Raw genomic sequence first — 9,097 nt, 5'->3', positions numbered from 1 at the left:
CAGCGAAGGAGGCCGTGCAGGCGGGGGGCCCCGGGTTCAGCCCGCTCGCTGCTGGCCCCTTGCGGGGAGCCGCTGGCCCCATTGGGTGGCAAAGTCCTGGGGCCGTGCTCTGGGGCTCAGCTGCTGGCGGGAGGCTCTTCTTCTTGGTGAAGGCTTTTGATTTCAAGTGGGAGTCTGAGAGGCGGGGGGGGGGGGGGTAGCTGCGGACCGCCTTTGTACCCACGCGTGCTCCTGCTGTCCCCCCAAATTAGTCGGGCAGCCCCGAGCCTGGGAAGTGGGGAAAGCGCTTGCCCTGTGCGTGTGGGGCCTTAACCATATGGAGACTGGAGCTGCACGCGGTGCCTGGTCCTCAGCGGGTCCCCAGGGCACATCTGTGCCAGAGCGAGTGGCCTAAGCCCGTTTTGCCGGTGGGGAAACTGAGGCTCAGGAAGGCGTGTGGCCGGCCCAGGTTCAGAGCCAGTAAAACGGTGAGGTTGGGTTTGGAGCCTCAATGCCTGTCTGGCTCCAGGATCAGGTTACTTTAAAAAAAATTTTTTTTTTTAAAGCCAGGCATGGTGGCATATGCCTCTAATCCCAGCTACCGGGGAGGCTGAGGCAGGAGGATCGCAAGTTGGTGTCTAGCCTGGGCAACTCCGCTAGACCCTGTCTCAATATAAAATTTAAACGGCTGGGGGTGTAGCTCAGTGTCAGAGAACTTGCCTAGCACGTGCAGGGCTCCGCATTCAATCCCCAAGTCCTGCAAAATCAATCAATCAATTAAATGAGATGCATTTCTTAGTTACCCAGGTGAGACAGCGGTCACTCTGGGGAGCTCAAACCTGCCCTGACATTCCCTTCTCAGCCCCAAGGTGGTGGGAAGGTCGCTCTCTATCCTCCTCCTCTGCCTCCATACACATGTTGCAGGGGCCTCTGGATTTCCCAGTGGTCACTGAGCATAATGTTGTGCTCTCCGAGTCTCAATTTTCCCATCTGAAAAATGGGCTTGATGGACATTGAACCCTCTTCAGGGCGACAGTGAGGCTCCAGGCTCTGTGGGCAAAGCCTGGCATACAGGTGGTGCCCAGAGTGTGCAGGTCCCCTCAGGTTGTGTAAAACATAATGGTGGGAGACGCCTCGGGCTTGATCCTTCCCAATATTTCTCCAGTACAGGCCCCGGGGACACAGGTCTTGCTGCATGTCTGTGTTTGACTAATGCGACACTCAGTGTCTCCCTGGAGGCTCCGTGGACATGCTCATGGCGTACAACCCTGGGCTTCTAGAGACCAGGCCTTCCTTCTCAGCCTCCACACCCTTGGCATTGAGTTCAGGTTATTCTTCACCAACAGAGACTGTCCTGAGCCTGGGAGGGTACTGCGCGGTGTCCCGGCCTCCGCTGGCTAGATGCCGTACTACCTGTGTCCCCAGAGTTTTTACAAGCAGAAATATCTCTAGCCGTTGCCTAGGGTCCCCTGGGGGCAGAATCGCCCCTGTGGACCCCCTGGGACGCTCACAGCTGGGCCGGGGACGTGTTGGTCTTCACCTCTCTGTGCGAACCTCGAGCCTGAGCCTCGCTTGGCTTCCCAGGAGCAGATCCTGATAGAAGGAGTCCGTGGCTTCTTTGGGAAGGGGAAGGGACGTCCAGCAGCTCATGCTACGGACACCCGGGGTTGGACCCTTCTGCAGGCCCAGGGAGACGGCGACAGCGCCTGCCAGGGAGGGGGCGGGGGTATGGACCATCCACTGCTTCTCTGGCCCCCCTGGGCTCCTGGGGCGTTAATCCGGGCACTTCTGGCTCCTGGCCACGAGCACTCGAGTGCTCAGGGCCCAGATGTGTTCCTGGCGGGGAGGCATGTGCGCGAGGTGCCTCTGCCCTTCTGTGCGGCTGTCCCCGGGGGATCCCTTTGGGCTCCCACCGGCTGTGTGTGCCCGTGTGCGTGTGCCTGTGTGTGTGCCCGTGTGCGTGTGCGCGTCTGTGTTTGTCTGTTAGAGTGTGCTTGCCTTTGATTTCCCTTCTGCTCCGTCTCCAGGTCTCCAGGCACGTGGGGGAAACTTCTGTTTTTAATCGGGGGCCAGCGACTGGGTTGTTGATGAGCCCATGGGAAGTGGCTTTTCCGTCCCTTTTGAGAGGTCTGAGTTGGGGGTGTCCCGTCCTGAAACCCTCTCAGAGGGAGCAGCCAAGCCCCGGCTGCTTCCTGGGTGCCCAGGAGGGAAATGGAGTCACTAGGAGGCTTGGCAAGGACAGCCAGAGAGAGGGAGTTGACAGGGAAGCAGCTGGGTGTCAAGTGTTTTACTTGCAAAAAAGCTTAGTGAGTCCCTACAAGTAACCACCACTAGGTACCGGCAAGGTGGCTTTTTTCTTTACTTTTTTTTTTTTTTTTTGCAGTTCTGGGGATTGAACCCAAGGGTCCTCTAACACTGAGCTACATCCCCAGCCCTTTTTAATTTTATTCTGAGGCAGGGTCTGGCTAGATTGCTGAGGCTGGCCTCCAAGTGTGATCCTCCTGCCTCAGCCTCCTGAGTCACTGGGATTACAGGTGGGCACGCCGGCGGTCAGCTGTGCATAAGGAATTCTTCCCATGGACAGATGAGGAAACCCAGGATGGGGATGGGACCCAGCTTCCTTGGGAAGCCATAAGCTCCCAGCTCTCCAGGGTCCTCTGCTTTGCTCCAATGGCAGGCATTGTTGAAGCCCTCCAGATCATCCCTGCCTCGGTTTCCCACCTGGTTGCGGTGAGTCCTCCGCTGCTGGCCCAGGCAGCCCAGCCCTGGAGATGTGAATGATCTGTTTCCTGGCGGGGCGCCGAGTGCCTTGTGCTTCCCTCTTGCGGCTGCCGCAGGCCCAGAGGTCTGGCTGATCTGTGAACACAGATATTAATTAGCATTAATTAATAAATCCCTGCGGGGTGGGGGCAGTGCTGGCGGACACCCAGGCTCTGAAGGACCAGAAGCCGACTTGGGTGCCTGGTGAATGGCAGTCAGGGCTGGGGTCCTGGCCGGGCCGAGGGCAGGGGGCAGGTTGGCACCACATGGGAGACTTTCTGGCTCAGCCCAGGAGGCCAGGTTGCGTCCCTGGGCTTCCTGCAGCTGCGGGATGGCATCTGGACCAGAGGACACCTCGCCTCACCCGGCAGGGGATGGAGCCTTGGTCCCTGGAGGTCTCTGGCCACGCGGGCTCTGCTCCTGCTTTGGCATCTGCCTAGCCCTGGGCAGGGTGCTCTCCGCTCCCGCCTCGTACCTCATCTGTAGCATGAGGCCAGTTTCTGCCTTGCAGGGTGGTTGGGAAAATGAGTGACCCTGTGCCTTTCATGTCACCTATACAGAGACTCCATGGAAGTCAGGGACCGGGAGTTCAAGTCTCAGCCGCCACCGGGGCCAACTCTGTCGCTTCCCAGTGGGTGTCCCTGGCATCAGTTTCTGTGTCTGTACAATAGGACGCTCGCTCCTGGAGCTCCACGGGGTTGTCACACAGATGAAATAAAAATAATGCCGCACGATGCTTATAACTGTGTTGGGCTTGTCGTCCATGCACAATGGAAGGTGGCTTTAATTGGGGGGAAAGGATCTTCTGTGATTGAGCTGAAGATTAAAGGCGTGGGGTGCGGGCAGGGGGATATGCCATCCAGTAAGGGGGACCTCTCATCACATAGAGGAAATCGCACTGTATCAGTGGACGTTGCATTGGGTTTTGTCTCATCAAAAGTTATGTTCAAGTCCTGCCTGTTGGGACCTGTGAAGGTGACCCTATTTGGAAAGAGGTCTTTGTAGGGGTGCCTACTATTCTAAGCCACTCCTTTTGTGATCCTCTGTGAAGTCAGCCCTGGGAAACCAGTATAGGCATGGGCACCTTTTCACAGTTGCATAGTATTCCACAGCACGTGGCTGGTTTCCTCATCCCTTACTGATGGATTCTGCCCCGTCACCAACAAACCTGCCAGAAACATCCTGGCTCCCACCTCCATGCATGAGGGCCACTTCTTCTTACAGTCAGCCACTCTGGAGGGGACTTGACAGCAGATGGTTTGAGCATTTCATGTTTTAACACACACTGCCAAGTTGTCCCCCCCCATGCTGTGCACTTTAACCCCCTCCAAACCGAGTTCCCTGAGAACGGACTCCACAGTGGGTCACAGCTGCCTGCTATAATGCTGCATTTGAGTCCAGATGCTGCTTCTTAACCCACTTCCTGGGCTTTTGAGTCCCTCTCTGAGATGTGGGTTCCCTGAACCTCAAAGGGGCTGGAAGATCCAGGTTGGGTTGCAGTGGGAGGTGACCCCAGGAAAAGAGAAGGAGGTGCAGAAGGGAAGGGGGCGAGGAAGGCTGCTTCCATGAGCGGGTTTCCACTGAGTCCTGCCGAGGGGTCTCCATGAGCCAAACGCAGCCCTCAGAGCTCCCCTCCCCATGAGGAGCTGGTACTCAGCCATCAGTCCCCTTCAGCCACTGGGCAAGGAGAGCGTTCGCTTTCTGGAACTTTCTACCCGCCCTGGCAGGAATCTAGCCGTCAGTGCCTGTCCTCAGGGGCTGTCCATTAGATGCTGTGGGGTCACAGGACTGTGTGGGGACATCGGTGCTGACCTTTTGGAAGAGGAGGCAGATGATCAGCAGAACAGGTAGGTCCGAGCGTGTGGGGAGAAGGGAAATGTGATCTGGGGAAGGCACCGACTGCGGCATTCAGTAGGTGACTAATAAGTGTCCGTGCTTCTCTGCGGTCCGCGGGAGGAGAGAGCAGGAGTGGAGGCGCGGGGCAGTGTGGGAAGGGGCGGGAGCCGCCGGTAATGGTGCGGAAAATAATGGGCCCTTCTCTCTGGGAGGCAGCGAGACTCTAATTAGAATGAAAATGTGGTTTAATGAGGATGGAAACGGTAATTGTGCCGGGCAGCGCTGTCCCCGCAGTCCCCCGTCCCACGGGGCACCTTCTGGGGCTCCAGTGAGCTGGGACTCGCGTGTGGAGGTGGGTGAAGACTGGTGCTGGGTGGGGGGCCTCGGTCCCACCCCACAGAGTCCCCGAGACCCCGGGTAGGGAGCCGGCCTGGGCCCACAGTGGACCCAAATGATTCTGTCATTTGTCAAGTCACCTACTGTGTGCCAGGCACCGTTCTATCCCCTTGATGAGATGCTAACTTCGGTAATCCTTAGAAGGACCCCCATTTTACAGATGAGGACACTGAGGCACAGAGGAGCATGGTGAGAAAGGTGGATTGAAGTGGCCAGGAACTCCCTGCTGACCCCCTGACTCAGATTCCTGGCTGTGCCACTCATTCCTTTCAGGTCTGGTGCTATTGGAGCAGGTGGGCGTGGCTATGTGAGATGGGCGTGGCTTGAGGGGCCTTGGGCGTGGCTTAAGGAGGCTCTGGGCGTGGCTGAGCAGCTCCCCTTACCTTCAGGAATGGAGGCATTAGGCAAAGCCGGGGTTCCCATGCCTGAGCTTTCTTGTCCTGAAGAGTTCTTCAGGGTTCTTGAGGTGTTGGTCTGCGTGAGACTGAGGTTTATAAGCCCTCAGGGTCTCCGCTTTGCCTTCTTGAGGTACTGCAAAGAAAACACAGCCTGCAGAGAATTCTTTGTCAGAACAGAAACATTCACTGGGGTCAAGTGGGCAGTAAAAATAGATTTTCTGAACTTTCAAAAGGGGTCCCAGATCAAAGGAGATTAGATTGTTTACCACCTATGTAGCAGACAATGGGTGAGGAGCCTTAATATACCAAGAGCACTTTGAATCAATAAGAAAAAGACAAACATCTCAAGTGTGAAATTGGCACAGGAGATGAATAGAGGGTTCACCAAGGAATGATAAAAAGTCAATAGACTTCTGCAAAGATGCTGTCTGACCATTTTTCAGCTAAAGAATTGTTTTTTCTTTTTTGGTACCAAGTATTGAACCAGGGCCTCTTAACCACCGAGCCACATCCTCAGCCCTTTTTAAAAAACTTTGTATTTAGAGACAAGGTGTCGCTAAGTTTCTTAGGGCCTCACTAAGTTGCTGAGGCTGGCTTTGAATTTGCGATCCTCCTGCCTCAGCCTCCTGAGGCTTCGGTGACAGGCCTGCACCACCACCATGCCCAGCTGAAGACCCACTTTTACTTGATCTCCTAGTGGTGTGTGAAGTTCTGGGCATGTGCCCTTCAGCGCAGCCGTGGGAGTGTACTCTGATACAAGTTTCCTGGGGGGCAACCTAGATATCACCATTGAACATTTTCAGTGCGTGAACTTCTGAGCCAGTAAGTTCACCTGCAGGAATTTATTTCAGGTAGACAATCTGTCAAGTGTATAGAGAGCTACAAAGAGTCAGGCGGGTGGTTAAGAGCCCCCGAGTCGGACAACTAGAGTTCATCTGGTCCCCACCACCTTGGAGCTGTGTGGCTTTGTCACATGACTTCGTTTCTTGGGGACCTGATTCTCCCACCCGTACAAGGGGCCTCTCTTGAGGACACCAGGAGGTACTGTGTGTGGAATGCTTAGTTACTTCCTGACAAGCACAGAGTAGGTGCTTGTTCTTGTCACCGTCATTATGAAAGTAAGCTTGAAATAAAGGAAGGGCATGGGCCTGGGGGGCTGGCCAAATGCACAGTAGAAAATGCACCCATCGAACCTGCATGGGGGGTGGGGGCTCAGGGGGAGAGAGCGCTGGCCCAGCAGGCACCAGGCGGGTTCATCCCCAGCACCGCGACACCAACCCCCCAAAGCAAAAACCACTTGAGTGCCTCGACTCCGCGTGACCTCTGCAGGGCAGTAATTGGGCAAAGCAAGAAGAAAACGGGTCGCAAACATCACAGGGAGCCACCACCTATTCAAGCATTTTGGTCCCGCGTTAGGGAATTTTTCACGTTGCAGCGGCGTCCACCCGGATTTGGGGTGGAGACGGTTTCCCGAAGGCGGAGGTTTCTCCTGCGGTGGGTCCCCACCTCTCTCTGCCTTTCTTTCTTCTGCTGCGAAGGGCGGCGGGTCCAAAGTGGCCTATTCTCCTCTCCAGGTTCTGCTGGTGCAACCCAAGCCCGGGGAACCGGGTCGGAGAACGGGGGTCCGGTACCGGGGGTCGGCTACCAGGGGTTGGGTAATGGGGGTCGGGTACTGGGGGTGGTCTCCACGGGTGGCTAAGAGACAGGCGGGTGCTGCCTGCCCTCTGGCTTGGTTTCACCCCATTATTGGGGTGCAGCATAAACGGGTGAGCGGGGTGTCCCATGTGCACGTGCGCGTGCTCCTGTGCCCAGGCTGAGTGCGGGGCCTTGGCCTCAGACCCTGGGGGCCACTCTTAGGGGGTGTCCGGGACTCACCCCTCACGGTGAAGGTGTGGTTTCTTTTTGCGCTGGGCCCAGGGCCTCTCCGCTGGCGATATTCCCGTGGGATATCTTAGAAAGTCCAAGTGATGGGAAAGGCATCGGAACCAGCCACCAGGGCGTCCGTTTCCTTTCCTGTCTTTTTCACTTCTTGGCACAGGGGATTGGGTCCCGAGGCCCTCTACCCTGAGCTACGGCCTTTTAATTTTTTTAGGACAGGGTCTTGCTAAGTTCCTGAGGCTGGTCTTGAACTCGCCATCCTCCTGCCTCCCTTGCCTTCTTCGCTCCTTTGTGGGCTGGGATGTGACTCGAGGCCTTGGGCAGCTAGGCAAGTGCACTACCTGGAGCTCCGTCCCAACCCAAAGCATCAAGTGCTATTTTCTTTTTTTAATTTAATTTATTTTGGTGCCAGGAATTAAACCAAAATTAATCAGTGGCACTTAACCACAGAGCCACATCTCCAGCCTGCTGTTTTATATATATATATATATATATAATTTAGATACAGGGCCTCACTGAGTTACTTAGCACCTCACTGTTGCTGAGGCTGGCTTTGAACTCGTGACCCTCCTGCCTCAGCCTCCCAAGCTGCTGGGATTATAGGTATGCGTCACGGCACCGGCCAAGCATCAAGTTTTTTTTAGATCTGACTCCAACTTCTGGGGCTGAAGCTCTCTCCTCCACTCAATCCTGGTGCACATTTTTGTGTGTTTGTGCAGTTAATGTGTCTGCATGCATGGGTGCACAGGCACGTGTGTCCCTGGGTGTGAACACACTGTGTCTGCATGGTTCCGTGTGCAACATTGTGTAGGTATGGATGCAAACACCTGTGTGTATGCATTCCTCTCCACGCACCAAGCCTAGGCAAGTGTGTGCGCGTGTGCCACATGCACAGAGAAGCGTCCAGAAAGACAACCTTAGACCATTCATTGCACTTCCTTCCAGGAGGGGAGAACTCAGGTATCCGCCTCTCTTCTCTGTGTTTATCCTAGCTCTAGGGTCTGAATATTTATGTCCCCCAAATTTATTTATTTCTTTTTGTACTGGGGGTGAGTCCCACGGCTTCGTGCACTGAGCTACGTCCCCAGCCCCTTCCTAAAATGTGTATGTTTAAGCCTAATCCCTAATGCAATAAGATTAGGAAGTGGAGTCTTTGGGGATGGTTAGGTGGTGAGGTTTTGCCTTCAGAAATAAGACTGGTCTTTCTTTCTTTCTTTCTTTCTTTCTTTCTTTCTTTCTTTCTTTCTTTCTTTCTTTCTTTGCAGTGCAGGGGGTGGAACCCAGGGGGGTTCACACAGGCTAGGCAACTGCTCTACCACTGAGCCACGCCCCCAGCCCCCCATTAGTATTCATGCCAGAGACCCCAGAGCGTGCAGTGAGATCTGGGACTTCCCAGTCTCCAGAACCATGAGCCACTACCCTCTGCTATTTGTAAGTCACCCCACCTACGGTAAGTTGTTTTAGCAGCCTGAGAGGACAGAGACACCTGGCACGTCCCATCTTGTGACCAGGAAAAAAAAAAATAACAAGAATGCCATTTTCACTGTGGAAAGAAGGTTTTAGGTCAGAGTGTCCTTCAAGGAGAGGACCAGGAAAGTCCTCAAGTCCACTGATGGTCAAAAATGGCCAGAGTTTGCTGAGCGTTTCTCTGGGGACAGGGAACCGTGCTGAACGTTTTCCATGCAAATGTCTTTGTTCTCTGTCCACAACTGTATCCGCCACAGCACGTGGATAGTTCTGAATGAGTTTTTGTTGAAAGAATGAGTGAGCGCATAAAGGAATGAGCCACCATCTCAGGAGCTGGGATGGCTGCGGTTGACTGGTGTTTTTTTTTTTTTTTTTTTTTTTTT

The sequence above is a fragment of the Marmota marmota genome, unplaced genomic scaffold (assembly GCF_001458135.2).
Source record: "Marmota marmota marmota unplaced genomic scaffold, marMar, whole genome shotgun sequence".
Taxonomy (NCBI): domain Eukaryota; kingdom Metazoa; phylum Chordata; class Mammalia; order Rodentia; family Sciuridae; genus Marmota; species Marmota marmota.
The sequence above is the reverse complement of the archived record's forward strand: the minus strand, read 5'-3'. Positions refer to the sequence as shown.